General features: G+C 38.9%; 1 long non-coding RNA gene across 2 annotated transcripts in view; it reads right to left on the reverse strand.

Moving 5' to 3' along the window:
• The window catches only part of LOC105613853 (uncharacterized), a 124,062-nt gene that overhangs the window by 63,736 nt on the left and 39,452 nt on the right, over positions 1–20,874 (reverse strand). For both annotated transcript variants that reach the window (XR_006059199.2, XR_006059201.2), the window contains exon 2: positions 19,051–19,213. This is a non-coding gene — a long non-coding RNA (uncharacterized LOC105613853). The remainder of the gene's footprint in view (positions 1–19,050; positions 19,214–20,874) is intronic.

Genomic DNA, 20,874 nt, shown 5'->3' on the forward strand with positions numbered 1-20,874 from the left:
TTTTAATCGACATAATGCTTCAACTGTGATACAAAAGAAAAATAAAACTAGAGTTAGGGTTATGTTCAGATAATTATAAATAGGTTTTCACCCACATCAGTACCTTAAAGGACATTTGATAGTAGGGTGGGACAATTTCTATGTCCTATGGAACTCTTCCAAACATCTGTCAATCCTGGCCCTCAGCCACCAAATACCAGTTAGCATGCCTTCAATCATTGTAATAACCAAAAATGTACCCATAGTTCCTATAACACATCCTAAAAGGTGGTACTGCCCCTGTTGAGAACTAGTGGTCTCTGCAGGAGTGCCTCTGTATTAGATTCCTTTAGATTCTCCCCTTGGTTACGGGTTCTACGTAACAGAATACGATATACTTGCCATACTCCTAGACTAAGAGTTCCAGGGCTTAACAAGCCTGAGCTCAACCAGCATGCATTTTCTATTTGTACACAACTATTTTTAGGACACTAGTTTTAAAATAGTACCCACATACATACACACGCCACTATCACCAAGTTTCCTGACCACAGAGTCATGCTAGGGAGTGGCCATGCTATGCATGGACTGATGGTTATATAGAGTGAAGCAGAAAGCGCCTTTATTTTGTGTCATATATAAAACTTAGGAAGGCAGAACTGAGGATGCGTCAGGGTGGTGCATTGGTTGGCCTTGTACCTTTTTTTTGGTACTCTCTGACCCTTACCTTGGGTTAAAGGAGACTCTGTATTGTAAACAAAGGTTTTCTCTTGTTCTGCCTGCTGAATACAAAATTGAAGCCAAACAGGGACCCAAAGGGAATAAGAGTCCCTTCACCCTCATGCCCCTGGACACATACCCCTAATAAGGATCAATCAAAATATCATTCACCAAATACTCAGAAAGATACTGAGATCTGGCCCAGTCAAAAAAAAAAAAAAAAGAATGCTTGTGCAAACTTCTCTGAGCCACACTCTAGCATTTAGCAGAGGTCAGTGTTTTCCTGCCAGAACAAGCTAAAATTTGAATGAAATAAAAATTCTAAATTACCTAAGGGAAAACTTAAACAGCAAAATTCCTCTACACCAAGACCCATGATAAAACATTTGCCCCCTCTTAAATCATGCTCATTCAAGAATCTGTTTAAGCACAGCATGCTTTCTGGGTGATACAATTCTTACATGGGCCATTAAGAAGAAAGAGGTTTTGAATCAATGAATGAGAGAGGAAAAAATGTGTTGCAACTAAGGAAAACATTCATTCATGTATAAGGCAATATTAAAGGCAATATTCCCTGTAGTCCATGCTTACACCTGTGCAAGCTAAATGTGCCTGGTGAAGGACCAAACCATGCAGAGATCTCAGTTTAAATTTATGATCATAAACCTTGAGTAGGCCAGCAATCACACTATATTTCCCAAGTCCTTCTATTATCCCTCTTTCTCTGGTGGTATTACATACCTTCACCTCTGTCCTCAAACCTCAAACACCTACTCACCACCTATTCTCATTCCCTGTTGATGGCCTCACTTCCTATTTCACTGAGGAAGTAGAATGAGTCAGAAGAGAGCTCCCACAAACACCCACCAACTGCATGAGTGCCCAAGTCCTGGGTTTCTTTCTTATGGCTATAGATGAAAACTTCGTGCCCCTACAAAAGACCAGTTGCTCTACTTGTAGACTAGATGCCCACTTACTGTCACCTCAAGGACTCACTCCAGCAATTCTGTTCTCAATTCTTCCCTTTTCACTAGATCTTTTCCATCAGTTATGGACATTATTTCTCTCACCTCTGAAAAACCCTGTCTTGACCCCACTTCTTCCATTTACTACTCCCATTTTTTTTTCTTTTCTGGAGGTTGTCTATAGTTACCATCTCTACTACCTCCAAATCTCCCTTCCCAGTCTCTCTTAAACCTAATACAATCAGTATTTATCAAATCCACTCCAATTAAATTGCTTTTATCAAGATCACTTCAACCTCCCTGTTGCTATATCCAAAGGCTAAATATTCAGTCTTCCTCTTACTTGATTGGTTAGCAGAATACAATCACTCTCTCCTCCTTGAACCACTTTTCCACTTGGTTTATAGAAGGAGACATATCTGGTCTTCTACCTATATCTCTGGTTCCTCCTCAGTCTTCTTTGTTAGGTTCTCTTCCAACACTCTGACTTCCAAAACTTGGAGTATTCCAAAATTCAGTCCTCGAACCTTTCCTCTTTATCTTCTTCACTCACTTATTAGGTGATCTCATCTAGTCTCATGGCTTTAAATACCACCCAATATACGTTTTGTCCAGCCTACATTTCTCCCCTGCACTAGACTCACATATCCAGAAGCCTCCTTAAACCTCCACTTGGATGACTAATAGACATCTCAATTCAACAAGTCCAAAACTGAACTCCTGACCTCCTCTCACTACCTCCCTACTGCCAAACCCTGTGCCTCTTCTACTTTTCCCCAGATGCTCAAGCCAAAACCTAGAAGTCATCCCTGATGCCTTTCTTGCTCTCATTCCCCACATTTGATATGTCAATTCAACTGTCAGCATATGTGCAGAATCTGACCACTTCTCATCATTCCACTATCATAATCACTGCTGTGTCTCACCTAAGTTAGTGGAGGAGCCTAGTCTTCTACCTTCCATTCTGACACTGTTCAGACTTCTCAACACACAAGTCAGAGTGATGCTGATAAAACATAAACCAGAGAAGGTCACCTTTCTGCTCAGAAACTTTCCAATGACATTTTTAGTAAAAGCTCAACTCCTCAAATTCCTTCAAAGCTCTTCACATTCTGCCCTTGGCTCATTTCTTTTCCAACTTTGTCCCCTATTTCCTTATCCTCCACCTCGTCCATTCTAGTAGGAGTCTCCCTACCCTTTGCTGTTCCTTAAACCTTCTAGGCACCTCAAGGCCTTTGCACTTACTGTTCCTGGGATGTTCTTCCCCCACACATGACTCACTCACTCACCTCCTTCCCTCAGATGTTCCTTTCTCAGTGAGTCCTTCTCTGTTACACATCTGCGATGGCTCATTTTAGCTGTCAATTTGATTGGGTCACAGGGTGCCCAGACATTTGGCCAAACATTATGCTGGCTTTAAGACTTAGACTGGAACTATACTACTGGTCTGCTAGCTCTCCAGCTTGCTGACCACAGATCCTGGGACTTCTCAATCCCCCTATAGGCCTTCTTCTCAGCCTCCATAACCACTGAGCCAGTTCCTTATAACTAATGGGGATTAAATGATTGGATATTTATGCAGCGCTTGGAAGAGTGCCTAATATAGTATTATAGTAAGTGCTATATTAAGTAAAATAAATAAATAACTGTATACATACATACATATATATATATATATATATATATATATTCCTTCTCTCAAGAATTTCACAGATAGTAGAAAGGAAAACATATCTATCAAAAGTACGGAGTACACAGTGGTAGCACAGAAGATGGTAAGGGTTAACTTCCCCTTAGACTCAAGGAAGACTTCACAGAGACAGTGATATTTAATGTGAATCTTAGAGAATGAAGAAGTGCTTACCAGACCAACAAGAAGGGCATTCCAGGCCAAGGACACAGAACAAATGTTTAAATCAGGAGGCTCAGAGATAAGAATAAATCTGTCCTCCCACCTTCCAGGAAGTGGTGATCTGGAGTTGTCTCAATAAATCCAACTTGTTTTTCCTAATTTATCCTTTAATTTCTTTTATTATGTAAGGAAAGTGTTGATAACACTGAATATTAAATTATAGTCATTTCACTGTGTGGGAGAGAAAATTTTAGAGATTGCTACACTCTTAGGCAATGCTTACCCCAATCTATTCAATGCACTGAGTGAAAAGAATTTGCTAGTTCTAAGTCACCTTCATATTCTTGAAAGAATCTTTTGTTGATTGATATTTACCATATGTTGAAAGAATCTTTCATTAATTGGTATTTACCATATCTTATCTGCTGATATTATCACTGATAACCATTTTTCTTTAAAATGTTACATTAGAATTCATTTGTTTAATGAATTTCAATTTTCCATTGCTTTATTCATTTACTACTTAACTAAAAGTATGTTTTATTTATTGTCACATTGTCAGAGATATTAGCTCAGTTCAGTTCAGTTCAGTCACTCAGTCATGTCCGACTCTTTGTGACCCCATGAACCGCAGCATGCCAGGCCTCCCTGTCTATCACCAACTCCCAGAGTCCACCCAAACCCAGGTATTAGCTAATAATAGTATTTAAAAAAAAACCCTAATGTCCACTAAGATATTTTCTAATTTTTTTCCTACATTACAAAACATTATTTAAGGACAACATTACTTCACACACCTTTGACTAACTCCTTTCAAGTTAATGATCTAGAAATCAGTGGAGAAGGAACTTAAAGGGAAATGGCCAGGGGTCATCCAGAAAGGCAGCAGGAGCTGGGCAGGATTGATTGAAACACCACAATTAGATCCAGCCACTTTTCAGGATCTGGCCCAGAAACTCACTCCTTGCAATGCCCTAGGTACGAGCCCCAAGAGGCTGACCCATGCAGAGATAGAAGCAGATATTCAAATGCCAGTTTATTCATTTGCAGTGAGAAATTAACTTCTCACATGGACCAGCATGTTCACATTGATTCCTTGAAGTCAAGGCAAAGAGAATTCATACTAAGAAAGTACTTTACTAATTTGCCATGGGAAATCTCTGCATAGGGACAGAAACTTCAGTGTCTGTATGATCTGTATATTTTCTCCCTAGAGATTGCCTACCTGGGAAATCAAATCATAGTCAGAATACTACTCAGTAATAAGAATAGAGAGATGAACGTGTGTGTGTGTGTGTGTGTGTGTATGTGTGTGTTCAGTCATTCGGTCGTGCCCAACTCTTGTCACCCCAGGGACTGTAGCCTGCCAGGTTCCTCTGCCCATGGGATTTCCCAGACAAGAATACTGGAGTGGTTGCCATTTCCTTCTCCAAGATGAACATATGGAACCAAACTAAAAGAATGTGGCAGACAGAATAAAGGCCCCAAAGATGTCTACATCTTAACACTCAGAACCTGTGAATATGTTACCTTTTGCAGCAAAAGGACTTTGCAGGTGTGATTACATGAAGGATCTTGAGATGGGAAGATCATCCCTGATTATTGAGTTGGTGAAGTGTGAAAGTTGCTCAGTCCAGTCTGACTCTGCTACCCCATGAACTAAACAGTCCGTGGAAATCTCCAGGCCAGAAGACTGAAGGGGGTAGCCTTTACCTTCTCCAGGGCATCTTCCCAAACTGAGGATCAAATCCAGGTCTCTCACATTGTAGGCAGATTCTTTACCAGCTGAGCCATCAGGGAAGCCCAAAAATACTGGAGTGGGTAGCCTATTCCTTTTCCAGGGAATCTTCCCGACCCAGAAATCAAACTGGGGTCTTCTAAACTGCAGGCAAATTCTTAACAAACTGAGCTATCAGATTACTGAGATAGGCCCAGTATAATTACAAGCTTCCTTATGAGAGAAAGAAAAGAAAGTCAAAGGCAGTAGGAAGGGGTGTAATGATGGGAACAAGAGGTTGGAGTGATGCCAGCAGGGGGCTATAAGCTGAAGAAAACAGGCAGCCTCAAGAAGCTTACAAAGGCAAGGAAGTGGATTTCCCCTTAAAGCCTCCAAGAAGGAATGCAGCACTGCTGACACTTTGATCTTAGCTTAATGAGATGCATTTTAGATTCCTGATCTCCAGAACTATAATAGAACACATGTGCATTATATTAAGCTATTTACTTCAGTTCAGCCGCTCAGTCGTGTCCAACTCTTTGCAATCCCGTGGACTACAGCACACCAGGCTTCCCTGTTCATCACCAACTCCCGGAGCTTGCTCAAACTCATATCCATAGAGTTGGTGATACCATCCAAGCATCTCATCCTCTGTTGTCCCCTTCTCCCCCTGCCTTCACTATTTCCCAGCATCAGGGTCTTTTCCAGTGAGTCAGTGCTTCACATCAGGTGGCCAAAGTATTGGAGCTTCAGCTTCAGCATCTGTCCTTCCAATGAATATTCAGGACTGATCTTTAGGATGGACTGGCTGGTTCTCCTTGCAGTCCAAGGGACTCTCAAGAGTCTTCTCCAACACCACAGTTCAAAAGCATCAATTCTTCGGTGCTCAGCTTTCTTTATAGTCCAGTTCTCAAATCCATACATGACTACTGGAAAAACTATAGCTTTGACTAGACAGACTTTTGTCAGTAATGTCTCTGCTTTGTGATAATGCTGTCTAGGTTTGTCATAGCTTTTCTTCCAAGCAGCAAGCGTCTTTTAACTTCATGGCTATAGTCACCATCTGCAGTGATTTGGGAGCCCCAAAAAATAAAATCTGACACCGTTTCCATTGTTTCCCCATCTGTTTTCCCAGTCACGAAGTGATAGGACTGGATGCCATGATCTTAGCTTTTTTTGAAAGTTGAGTTTTAATATTAATCTATTTGGTTGTAGTAATTCATTCAGCAAAAGGAAACTAATACTGACTCTGAGGCAGTAATTAAGATTACATTCAGCTGTGAGAGGTAGAAATCCCCACATATAAGTAGGTTGAACAAAGTAGACTTGAACAAGTTATGACCTCTCACAAAAATGAAGTCCTGATTAAACAGTCCAAGACTGATAAAGCAGATCCACCATTACCAAGTACCCAGGCTTCCACTATCTTGCTGCTCTCCATACTCAACACATGGTTTCAACTTCATGATAGCTCAAGATAGCTGCTTAATCTCCAGCCATCACATATATATTCTAACCAGCAGGAAGAAGGAAGAAGTAATGGTAAAAGAAAGCATTCCCTTTTCTTATGGAAACTTCTGAAAGTTGCATACACCATGTCGGCATGCATCTCATAGACAAACAATTGGTCATAGAGCCACACATAGTTTCAAAGGAAGCTGGAAGTACCATCCTTATTCTGGGTAACTTAGCGCTCATTGAAAAATAAAGCCTCCTATTTCCAAGGAAAAGGAAGAAAAGAAATAATGACAACCTACAAAACCTAATAATGACAACTTACAAAGCCTTACAAAACGTCACTTCATTCACGTCCGATTCTTTTCGACCCTATGGACTGTAGCCCACTAGGCTTCTCTGTTCACGGGATTCTCCAGGCAAGAATACTCGAATGGGTTGCCATGACCTCCTCCAGGTTTCCTGATTCAGGGATCGAACCCGCGTCTCTTATGTCTCTGCATCAGCAGGTGGGTTCGTTACCACCAGTGCCACCTGAGAAGCCCTGTAACCCTTGCATTCACCTCTAATCAGAATCAGAAGCATGCAAGCTACGATTTCCTTTCCTAATCTGAGCTGGATGGATACTGCCAGTTTTGCCTATGTGTGTGTTTTTTTAAATCTAGGAACTGAATGTCAATCAATCCTTTTTAGACTGATATCTTTAGGGCATATTAAAATATCTTCAATTAGGTTACTGACATTTTAGCTGGCCCAAGTCTGTCCCTTTCAGGTAATTATATATTTTTCTCCCATGATCCTACAATTTATTCTCAGAGGACTATTTTATTTCCTCATTCACAAGTCCTTTGAAGATACTTCATGCCCCTAAAGGATGATAACAAATTATAAAAGCATTGAGTTAAAGCCTGGTGCCTACAGGTAAGTTTCACTCTCTTCCATGGCTGCTAATCATAATCAGAAATTCCAACCCTAGAATTGTCTGAAATTTATCCCAATATGAAACAAAATGTGAGCATGTAGATAGTTGAGATAAGTCCAAAACCACTACTTGAAAGATAATTATGTGATGTGCCTCTGAAACTCCTTTTAGCTAGAGTCAAGTCTGGTCTAATAAGTAGGTGAAGTAAATACTGATGCTCATGGAATTACAACATGGCAAATACAATTAATATTCCCATTTTGCTGATGAAGAAACTGAGGCCTAGAAAAATTAGCCAAATTTTCCCAAAGCTAGGGCTATTCAGTGTCGAAGTGAGGACTCAGACTTCTTAACCAGAGTCTGACTCTAAATTATTACACTATTGATATAATTCGAGAAACCTGGTAATTGGCCTGCTGCAAAATATTTCTTCGTTATTTTAAAAATACCTGAAATTTCAAATGCTATTTTGGTCCTGAAAATGAATATAATGGCAAAAGTAAGGCTGTTTAGAGAATCCAGGGGAGGATACCATTATGTTCTATCTCCATGACCAATACCTTATTTTACACCACCATTGTCTACTACCTGGATTACCAAAATTATCATCCCACTGGCCCATATTCTGCCAGGATGGCTCCTTCCAATCTGTTCTCCACATTATAGCCAGAATGATCTTCCCCAAATGTACATCTGATCATGTCATTCCCCTTTTAAACCCTTTCAGGGATTCTTCATTGCCTTCGACATAGTCTATACTAGTGGTTCTCAACCCTATTAGAAAAAAATTATATAACAAATAATTTTCATCAAATTTACTACCTCCTTCCCTTACTATCCAGAAAGGAAAGTCATGTAACACTAGTCCAATTTTTAAATGTTTGGCCATGATTACATTAGAAAGCAAATTCTGTACATTGCAGGACAGTAGAGACAGTACTACCTCTTTCCACTGCCCACCCTGAGAGATAACTACTTAAACCCTTTGATGTGATTTGTTAAGTATTTGTGTTCTGGACTCTTCTTACTCTCCAACCAACACTGTCACTAGTCAGTCTGTCTTGGCCTTTAGTCCTCATAAACTACCTAAATGACCTATACACACAGTGGTCTTTGTCACTTGCTGTTCTGTAGAAACCACCTTTTTTACCTGGAACTGTTCATCATCCTCTCTCCAGCTTTATCTGGCTAATTCCTCCTCGCTCAGGTTTCTGCTTAGAAGCAATTTCCTCCATAAAGCCTTCTCTTGTTACATCAGTGACACATGGCATCCTGAAATTTCCTCTATTATAGCACATGGCAGTCCCATCGTTGCAATGATCTCTTTACTTCTGTAGCCACTCCCTGAAAAATGAGTTTCTTGAGGACATAGACTATGTTGTGGCCACTGTTACAGCTTGTTTTACTTGTTAGAGGAAAAGGAAGTTGGAGAGCATCGAAGACTAACTTAGCAAAACTATTTTATATTAGCAAAACATCGAAGACTAACTTAGCAAAACTATCTTATATTGGGAGTATTATGATCAGCTCTTATTTTCTAGAAACACATTGTCTTAGAAACGCATAAAAATGAAAAAAATACAAAATACATTTTGAGAAAAAAGTATAACAAACCTGACAAACATTACCTCCGCCAGGTTATTAAGGTCAACATCAACAGGGATTAGTCATGCGATAGTATGTATCTTTGTTATGATGTGATAAAAATGTCACTTTAAACTCTACAGTTTCCTGCCCCAAGCCATAATACTAGCATAACCAAAGAAAAATAACAGACAAATCCCAACGCAGGGACATTCCACATTCTAAAAATACTTAATGAGTACTCTTCAAAATTATTAAGGTCATCAAAAACAAAGAAAGTCTGAGAAACTGTCATAGCCTAGAACAGCCTAAAGGACACGATGGCTAAATGTAATCTGATATCCTAGATCAGATTCTGAAACAGAAAGAAGACATTAGGCAACACTTAAGGAAATATGAATAAAGCATGTACATTAATTAATAATAACATAGAAATACTGATTCATTAATTGTAACAAATATTACCATGTTAATATAAGATGTCAGTAACAGAGGAAACTGGGTATAGAGTATATGGGAACTCTCTGTACAATCTTGAAATTTTTTGGTAAATCTAAAATCACTCTAAAATTAAAAGCTTATTTTTTTAATGGGCAAAATATTTAGACACTGTATCTGCCCCCCCCAAAATTATCTATAAATGCAATATGAAAAAATTCAACATGCTTAGTCATAAGGCAAATGCAAACTGTCATAATGTAATACCACAAGAGACACACTAGAATGGTTAAAATGCAAGACTTGCAAAATCAAGTATTCGTGAGGATACAGAGCAATTGAACCATTGATTATGATTATGGAAATGCCAAAATGACAATTACTCTTTAAAAGTATGGAGATTTTTTTTATGAAGTTAAACAAACACTTTTCATGAGATCCAGCAATTCCACTCCAAGGTACTTACTCAAGAATAATAAAATATATGTTCACACATACATACATAAAATGTAAAATGGTACCGTCATCCACAAAAATAACAACACAAGAAAAAACATAATCACTTGGAAATTCACGGAAACTTTTTGAAATAACCATAAGGTTATATTCTCAGGTTATGTATGCTAAAGTATTTAAGGGTAAAATGTTATATCTACATCTTGTTTTCAAATGATTCAGCAAAAAAAAAAAAAAAAAAAGGAAAGAAGGGAGGGAAGAAGGAAGGAAAGGAGAAAGAGAAGCAAATTTGACAAAATATTAACAATTGATGATCAAGAAAAAGAGTATAGGAGTCTTGTTATTCTTACAACTTTTCCATAGATTTGAAATTTTTCAGAATAGAAAGTTGTGGGGAAAAGCAAGCTTAGTAATAGCACTAGTAAGATGACACAAATTTCTCTAGGGGTCAATTTTTATTTTTCACTTTGCTCATTGGCCAAAGGCTAGCCAACGTATTTATGTAGTCTAAGCACTTATAATGTGACTTTCTTCACAGAAGAGTCTGTGAACTGTTTATTAAACTGTGGACTGTTTATTAAAGTTGCTCAGATGGTTCAATTAAATTTAGAGTTATATGTTTACACCAGTACACCTTATCTGTAAAATAAAAAGTTCCATCATGCAACATCTTTTGTACCCTAGATACTGTGCAAGTTATTTGTTCAGTTATTTTGGAATCATGTAGACATTTTTATCCAGGATTGATTTTTTTAAAAAGAAGGCAGAATAGGCAATAAAGATAAGCTGCTGCTGCTGCTAAGTCGCTTCAGTCGTGTCCAACTCTGTGTGACTCCATAGACGGCAGCCCACCAGGCTCCCCCATGCCTGGGATTCTCCAGGCAAGAACACTGGAGTGGGTTGTCATTTCCTTCTCCAATGCATGAAAGTGAAAAGTGAGAGTGAAGTCGCTCAGTCGCTAACTAATTTTTAATTTAAAAGAATAATTCTGTATATGTTTATTTCAATAATGCTCAGACATTCTGGGAATTCCACTTTGGTTCTTCAGAGCCTACTTATAAATGAAACCATTAAATTTCATTTATGATGAAATCCTTATGAATTCTATGGCCATTAAACCAGGTTGTTGTTGTTGTTTTTTGATGTTGAGTTGTATGAGATATATATATATGTGTATATATATACACACACACACATATATATGTATTAGATATTAATTCTTTGTTAGTGATATCATTTACAAATATTTTCTCCCATTCAGTAGGTTGTCCTAGTAAAATCATTAAAATATAGTTTAAATACATTCACATTTTATTTTGGACAAAATGGCATCAGAACATGTGATCACTCAAATTATTAACCTTTCTTTTTTTCAAATGAATTTTTGGCATTTTCGAAAGATCAACTCTACCTTAACAAATCAAAAATTTCCATCATAAATACTACATGGGAGGCCAGGAGTTGGTAAACTTTTTCTGTAAAGGTTCAGATAATAAACATTTTAGGCTTCATAAGTCATATGGTTTCTATCATGTGTGTGCTAAAGTCACTTCAGTCATGTCCGACTCTGCAACCCTATAGACTGTAGCCTGACAGGCCTCTCTGTCCATGGGGATTCTCTGGGCAAGAATACTGGAGTGGGTTGCCATGTTCTCCTGGGAAACCCATGGGTTCTGTCACAACTAATCAACTCTGCAGCTATAGTGTAAAAGGAGCCAAAGACACTACTATAATGAATGAGCTTACCTGTATTGCAATAACATTTTATTTACAAAAATAGTTGGTGAAATAGATTTGGTCCTCTAGTTTGTTGATTCTGGTTTTAGATAATAACAGAATAACTGAAATAACTATGTTGCTTTCTATAGTGATGGCAACTACTAGGATATATAGTTTTTGGCTTAAAAAAAGTTTTTTCCACCCACGTTTTATAATCAATAGTAAGGTATTTTAAGGGGCTTCCCAGGTGGCACTAGTAGTAAAGAACCTTCCTGCCAATACAGGAGCCACAAGAGCCATGAGTTTGATCCCTAGGTCAGGAAGATCCCCTGGAGGAGGACCTGGCAACCCACTCCACTATACTCTCCAGTACTCTCAGTACTCTAGCACGCACATGCACACGGGGTATTTTAAGACCTTGTTTAAAAGCAATATTTTCATTTACCATAACATCAACAAGAATAAAACGTACAGGAATAAATCTAACAAAGGATATAAAAGACCTGTATTCAAAAAATTATAAGACACTGATGAAAGACACTGAAGAGGACACAGACAGATGGGAAGATATTCTATGTTAATAGGTTGTAAGAATTAATATTGGTAAAATAACCATAGTACCTAAGGCAATCTACAAATTCAACGCAACCCCTACTAAAATACCAATAGCATTTTTCACAGAACTAGAACAAATAATTCTATAACTTGTATGGAACCACAAAAGATCCCAAATAGCCAAAATAATCTTGATAAAGAAAAATAAAGCTGGAGGGATCATGTTCCCTGAGTTCAAAGTACATTACAAAGCCACAATCACCAGAACAGTGTGGTATTGGCACAAAACAGACACATACATTAATGGAACAGAATCGAGAACCCAGAAATAAACCAACACACTTATGGTCAATTAATCTATGACAAAGTGGGCAAGAATATACAGTGAGAAAAAGACAGCTTCTTCAATAAACTGGGAAAACTGGAAAGCTACATGGAAAAGAATCAATCTGGAGTACGCTGTTATACCATGCACAAAAGTAAATTCAAAATAGATTAAAGACTTAAATGTAAGACCTGAGACAAAAAAGTTCCTATAAGAAACACAGACAGAACCCTCTTTGGTGTAAATCATAATTTTTTTTTGTTTCTGTTTCCTAAGGCAAAGGAAACAAAAGCAAAAATAAACAAATAGGTCCTAATTAAACTTAAAACCTTTGGCACAGCAAAGGAAACCATAACCAAAACAAAAAGACCACTTACTGAATGGGAGAAAATATTTGTAAATGATATGACCAACAAAGAATTAATATCTAATACATATATATGTGTGTGTGTATATATATATATCTCATACAACCCAACATAAAAAAAAAAACTGGTTTAAAAGTGGGCAAAAAATCTGAATAGACGTTTTTCTAATGAAGACATGAAAATGGCCAATAGGTACATGAAAAGATGCTCAACACTGTTAATCACTCAAGAAATGAAAATTAAAACCACAATAAGTTATCATCTCACACCTGTCAGAATAGCTATCATAAAAAAAAACAGAAATAATAAATGTTGGTGACGATTTTGGAGAAAAGGGAATCCTTATAAACTTCGTGGAAATGTAAATTGGTACAGTCATTATGGAAAACAATATGGAGATTTCTCAAAAAATTAAAAACAGAATCATATGATCCAGCAATATAGGAAAGATACATGAACCCTTATGTTCACTGCAGCATTATTTACAATAGCCAAAACATGGAAGAAACCCAAGTGCCCATCAATAGGTGAATGAACAAAGGTTGTGTGTGTATTTACAATGGACTATTATTCAGCCACAAAAAAGAATGAAATCTGATCATTTTTGACATCATGGATGCAGTTAGAGACTATTATGCTAAGTGAAATAAGTCAGACAGAGAAAGACATATACCATATGATTTCACTTATATGTGGAATCTCAAAAAAATCAGATAAATGAACAAACAAATATAATAAAACAGAATTACAGATACAAAGAACAATCAGGTATTTACCAGAAGGAAGGAGGAGGAAAGAAATAGTTGAGGGAGATAAGGTCTTCTTCAGGTACAAATTTTCAGTTGCAAAATAAATGAGTCATGGGTACGAAATGTACAGTGTGGGTAATATAGGCAATAACTATATAATATCTTTGTATGGTAACACATTCTAATTAGATTTATTTTGGTGATGAGTTTGAAATGTAGAAATACCTAACCATTCTGTTGCATAACAGGAAGTAACATTCTTTTGTAGGTCAATTATATTTCAAAAACTAACAAACATAACAAAAGAGATCAGATTGCTGAATAGCAGAGGTGGAGGGTGGGGGAGGGGGAACTGGATGAAAGTAGGAAGTAAGCAAAAGTTACAAATTTTCAGTTATAAGACAAGCGCAAGGGTTGTACTGCACAACATAATAAATACAATTAACACTGCTGTATGTTACATAGAAAAATTGTTAAAAGAGTAAATTTTAAGAGTTCTCATCACAAAAAAATTTTTTTGTATTCCTTTAATTTTGTACCTATATGAGATAACAGATGTTCACTAAATTTATTGTGATAATAACTTCATGATGTATGTCAATCAATTCATTACTCTGTATACCTTAAACTTATACTGTGCTATATGTCAATGATATCTCTGTAAAACTGGAAGGAAAAAAAATAAAGCATACTTTTAAACAGCATTTGTGGAAAGTATTGCACTGATATTTCCTCTCCCAGAGGGGAAGCAATCATAATACAATTAGTTTTATCATTCAATCAGCAGGAGCTGTATTTTGATTTTTAAGATGATCATTAAAAATAAAAACCTAATACATCATCCCACTGCTGTTATAGATTCCATTCTTCAGAAAGTCATCTGAGGTCAACTCACTTAGTATCGATATATCTTGGTAAAAGCACGGAAAAGAAAAAAACAACATAAAGATAAAACACAGCAGATACAAAAATATTCAATGGCAAAACGGTAATGTGACTGGACTTCCCTGCTGGTCCAGCGGTTGAGAGTCCACCTGTAAGCACAGAGGACATGGGTTTGACCCCTCGTCTGGGAGGATTCCACATGCCACAGGGCACTGGGCCCATGTGCCACAACTACTGAACCCACACTCATACTGAAGCCTGCATGCCCCAGAGCCTGTGCTCTGCCAACAAGAGAAGCCACCACAATGAGAAGCCTGCTCGCCACAACTAGAGAAAGCCTTCGAGCAGCAATGAAAACCCAGCGCAGCCAAAACTAAATGAATAAATGAATAAAATTAAAAAGAAAATAAGTGACCAATACTCAACTGCCAAAAAAAATCAGCTTATCCAAAACACCTATGAGAACACAAGATGAAAGCAATCTGCAGACTACTTCTATCATTGTTTACTAATCTCACTGTCATATGAAAACAAACATATTTCCTTTGCGTTCACAAATTTTAATAAATAAAACTAAAAATCTTTCTCAGATAGACATTGATGTTTGCAAACACTTGATATAAAGAGCAAAAAGGATAAACAGTTCTATTTAATAAACAACTGTGCTTTTGTTCATTTAAAAAGTTATTTGAATTAATGTTACAATTTTCAGACCTTTAAGAAGGACCTAGATGAACAAAATCATACTTATTCAGTTTTTTTCCCTTTTTATATTTTTCTCCCCCTATACTAGTGATTCTCAAACACAGTCCTTGAACCAGCAGCATCAACTAGGAATCATCTAAAATCTGTTTAAAATGAAAATTCTTGCTGTCTCCCCACCACCACTGTGGAGGCCGAGGCTCACGTGCATTCCAGATGAGCAGTGCCCATAATCTACTGCCGTGGCCAAGGAAGTACCCGTAACCTGCCGTCATGGCTGAAGAAGGCATTGTTGCTGGTGGTGTAATAGATGTTAATCCTGCTTTACAAGAGGTGCTGAGACCATCGTCATCCATGATGGCCTGGCACGTGGAACTCACAAAGCTGCCAAAGCCTTAGACAAGTGCCAAGTCCATCTTTGCATGCTTTTATCCAACTGTGGTGAGCCTATATGTCAAGTTGGTGGAGGTCCTTTGTTTCTTTGTTGTTGTTTTGTTTGTTTTTTAATATTTCCTAATCAACTTGTGCCACAGTCAGCTCCCGGTCTTGTTTTTGCTGACTGTATAGAGCTTCACCATTTTTGGCAGCAGAGATGTTTGGATGCAAAGATGCACATTTGAATCTTTGGATCCAAAGACTTGACTGTGGCGTAGACCATGAACTCCTTATTGCCAAATTCAGACTTAAACCGAAGAAAGTAGGGAAAACCACTAGACCATTCAGGTGTGACCCAAATCAAATCCCCTATGATTATATAGTGGAAGTGAGAAATAAATTCAAGGGATTAGATCTGATAGACAGAGTGCCTGAAGAACTATGGACGGAGGTTCATGACATTGTACAGGATGCAAGGATCAAGACCATCCCCAAGGAAAAGAAATGCAAAAAAGCAAAATGGTTGTCTGAGGTGGCCTTACAAATAGCTGTGAATAGAAGAGAAGGGAAAGGCAAAGGAGAAAAGGAAAGATATACCCATTTGAATGCAGAGTTCCAAAGAATAGTAAGTAGAGATAAGAAAGCCTTCCCCAGTGATCAGTGCAAAGAAATAGAGGAAAACAATAGAATGGGGAAGTCTAGAGATCTCTTCAAGAAAATTAAGAGATACCAAGGGAACATTTCATGCAAAGATGGGCACAATAAAGGACAGAAATGGTATAGACCTAAGAGAAGCAGAAGATACTAAGAAGAGGTGGAAAGAATACACAGAAGAACTGTCCAAAAAAGATCTTCACAACCCAGATAATCACAATGGTGTGATCAACAACCTAGAGCCAGACATTCTGGAATGTGAAGTCAAGTGGGCCTTCAAAAGCATCACTATGAACAAAGCCAGCAGAGGTGATGGAATTCCAGTCGAGCTATTTCAAATCCTGAAAGATGATGCAGTGAAAGTGCTGCACTCAATATGCCAGCAAATTTGGAAAACTCAGCAGTGGCCACAAGATTGGAAAAGGTCAGTTTTCATCCCAGTCCCAAAGAAAGGCAATGCCAAAGAAGGCTCAAACTACCGCACATTTCACTCATCTCACACGCTAGTAAAGTAATGCTCAAAATTCTCCAAGCCAGGCTTCAGCAATACGTGAACCATGAACTTCCAGATGTTCAAGCTGGTTTTAGAAAAGGCAGAGGAACCAGAGATCAAATTGCCGACATCCATGGGATCATCGAAAAAGCAAGACAGTTTCAGAAAAACATCTACTTCTGCTTTATTGACTATGCCGAAGCCTTTGACTGTGTGGATCACAACAAACTGTGGAAAACTCTTCGAGACGGGAATACCAGACCACCTGACTTTCCTCATGAGAAACCTGTATGCAGGTCAGGAAGCAACAGTTAGAACTGAACATGGAACAACAGACTGGTTCCAAATAGGGAAAGGAGTACGTCAAGGCTGTATATTGTCACCCTGCTTATTTAACTTCTATGCAGAGAACATCATGCAAAATGCCAGGCTGGATGAAGCACAAGCTGGACTCAAGATTGCCAGGAGAGATATCGATAACCTCAGATATGCAGATGACACTAGCCTTATGGCAGAAAGTGAAGAAGAACTAAAGAGCCTCTTGATGACAGTGAAAGTGGAGAGTGAAAAAGTTGGCTTAAAACTCAACATTCAGAAAACTAAGATCATGGCATCTGGTCCCATCATTTCATGGCAAAAAGATGAGGAAACAATGGAAACAGTGAGAGACTTTATTTCGGGGGGCTCCAAAGCCACTGCAGATGGTGACTGCAGCTATGAAATTAAAGGACATTTGCTCCTTGGAAGAAAAGTTATGAAACTAGACAGCATATTAAAAAGCAGAGACATTACTTTGTCAACAAAGGTTTGTCTAGTCAAAGCTTTGGTTTTTCCAGTAGTCATGTATGGATGTGAGAGTTGGACTATAAAGAAAGCTGAGCACTGAGGAATTGATGCTTTTGAACTGTGGTGCTGGAGAAGACTCTTGAGAGTCCCTTGAACTGCAAGGAGATCCAACCAGTCCATCCTAAAGAAAATCATTCCTGAATAGTCATCAGAAGGACGGATGGATGTTGAAGCTGAAGCTCCAATACTTTGGCCACCTGATGTGAAGCACTGACTCACTGGAAAAGACCCTGATGCTGGGAAAGATTGAAGGCAGGAGGAGAAGGGGAGGACGGAGGATGAGATGGCTGGATGGTATCACCGACTCAATGGACATGAGTCTGAGTAAACTCTGGGAGTTGGTGATGCACAAGGGAGGCCTGCCATGCTTCAGTCCATGGGGTCACAAATAGTTGGATATGACTCAGCGACTGAACTGAACTGAATCAACTTGTAATTCAATTACAGATAAACTTAACATGATATGTTTAATGAAATAGTAAATAGCTGAAATTGCCAATAAGAAATCAGTTGACTTTTTTCCACATTGATAACGGAATATTACCCCTTAGAAAAAGAACGGCAGCTTGGCTTTCTTTAGAATTTTAGGGATATGAGCATTTGCACACAGATTCCTGGAAATTGCTTAGCATTCCAAGGCACTTATTTAAATCCTGTGAGAAGTCTGATAGTGCAGGTGAGAAAGGAAGCACACTAATCCATTTCTTTCACAGTCACAGGTAAGGGAGAGGCTGCTACTCCCTCCCCACCAGCCTGGGGCTTCTCTCCCCATGCACACGGACTGGTGGAGGCCTTTGTGCTATATACCAAATCGACCCAATTAAGGCTGATGACAACAAGAAACTACGGGAATGGGTGGTGGTTGTTGTTGTTTAGTCATTAAGTCATGTCCGACTCTTTTGTGACCCCATGGACTGGAGTCTGCCAGGCTTCTCTGTCCATGGGATTTTTCAGGCATGAATACTGGAATGGGTTGCCATTTCCTCCTCCAAGGGATCTTCCCAACCCAGGGACCAAACCCACGTCTCCCGCATTGGCAGGTGGATTCTTTACCACTTAGCCACCAGGGAAGCCCCAGAGGAATGGGTAGATTCTCTTAAACTGACTGAGAGGGAAAACCCAGTAAAGTGGTTGGTTGCATCTGTGTGGTAGGAAAGGACCATGGCAAAGAGTCTCAGGCACACGATGCCACTAAGGAGTACTTCAGATGTAAGAAATGAAGAAATAAAAAACATGGCTCTGGCTTCTCAAAAAGAAAAGGAAGAAAGAAATGCAAATTTGGGGGCCTTACCTCAAGACCTCTTAAGTCAGAATCACTGGAGTAGGGCCCAGTAACAGCTCTCCAGGTTGTACTGATGCACAGGCAGTTTTGTGAACCATATTCTCAGTTATCAGGTCCCAGCACAGGTACGTCTTGAGTCTCTTCAGCTTTTTCATGTTCTACCAGCCCAGATCTAAAGGAGAGAAGAGTGAAAATGGCTTACAAATGGAAGCCTATACTCACTCATATCTGCTGCTCCCTCCACTCATGACCACCTGCCTAACTCGAGCATAGACTTAACACAGTAGCACATGAGGCATCTACACCTCCTCCTCTGCTAAAGCTCAGGAACTGACACTGCAAGATGGAGGTGGAGAGGGGTACTATTTATCATAAGAAGAATTACAGAGCAATTGACTCCTAAATTATGTGTACATGCAACATCGATTGCAATAATAGTTCAGATATACTTTAAAAAGAGATCCATTAGAACTTTCCCTTATACAACATGTGCTTATATTGGGCCCAACTTTGTATAATGATGGGGAAAAACCAAATACAAAAGTAAGTGAGCACACTGCTTTCAGTTTCATTCTGTTTGGACTTGACCCCTGCTTGGTCAAAGAAATTAGAAAAATTAGAACTGGGAGAAATATCAATAACTTCAGATATGCAGATGACACCACCCTTATGGCAGAAAGTGAAGAGGAACTAAAGAGCCTCTTGATGAAAGTGGAAGAGGAGAATGAAAAAGTTGGCTTAAAGCTCAACATTCAGAAAATGAAGATCATGGCATCCGGTCCCATCACTTCATGGGAAATAGATGGGGAAACAGTGGAAACAGTGTCCCACTTAACTTTTTTGGGCTCCAAAATCACTGCAGATGGTGACTGCAGCCATGAAATTAAAAGACGCTTACTCCTTGGAAGAAAAGTTATGACCAACCTAGATAGCATATTCAAAAGCAGAGACATTACTTTGCCGACAAAAGTCCATCTAGTCAAGGCTATGGTTTTTCCTGTGGTCATGTATGGATGTGAGAGTTGGACTGTGAAGAAGGCTGAGCGCCGAAGAATTGATGCTTTTGAACTGTGGTGTTGGAGAGGACTCTTGAGAGTCCCTTGGACTGCAAGGAGATCCAACCAGTCCATTCTGAAGGAGATCAGCCCTGGGATTTCATTGGAAGGAATGATGCTAAAGCTGAAACTCCAGTACTTTGGCTACCTCATGTGAAGACTTGACTCATTGGAAAAGACTCTGATGCTGGGAGGGATTTGGGGGCAGGAGGAGAAGGGGACAACAGAGGATAAGGATGGCTGGATGGTATCACCGACTCGATGGATGTGAGTCTGAGTGAACTCCAGGAGTTGGTGATGGACAGGGAGGCCTGGCGTGCTGCCATTCGTGGGGTCACAAAGAGTGGGATAAGACTGAGCAACTGAACTGAACTGAACTGATACAGTAACAAGTCTCTTCCCAATTAAAAGCCATTAAAAAAGTAAAGATGTAACCAATGAATAGAGACACTGGTATATGCACCATATTGTGGTAAGCACTGATGAGGCAGGAGAGACTATAAGTATAAAAAATACAAAAACACAACAAATTAAAAACAACCCTAGAACAGCTACTGTAGATCTACAGATGATCAGAGGATGAAACAGCAGTGTGAGCTGAAGTGAGATGTAGAAACTGAACTGGTCTTTCAAGGAGGGATGTAGGGAGATGGGAAGGAAAATTCCAGACAGGTAAATGTCATGAGCAAAGTCCCTGAATATCACACTTGGCGTATTTAGGGAATAACCAACTAGACTGATTTAGCGGCAGTGGACATCCATATAAGAAAGATTAGAG

Source organism: Ovis aries, chromosome 3 (genome assembly GCF_016772045.2).
Source record: "Ovis aries strain OAR_USU_Benz2616 breed Rambouillet chromosome 3, ARS-UI_Ramb_v3.0, whole genome shotgun sequence".
In the NCBI taxonomy this organism is placed as follows: Eukaryota; Metazoa; Chordata; class Mammalia; order Artiodactyla; family Bovidae; genus Ovis; species Ovis aries.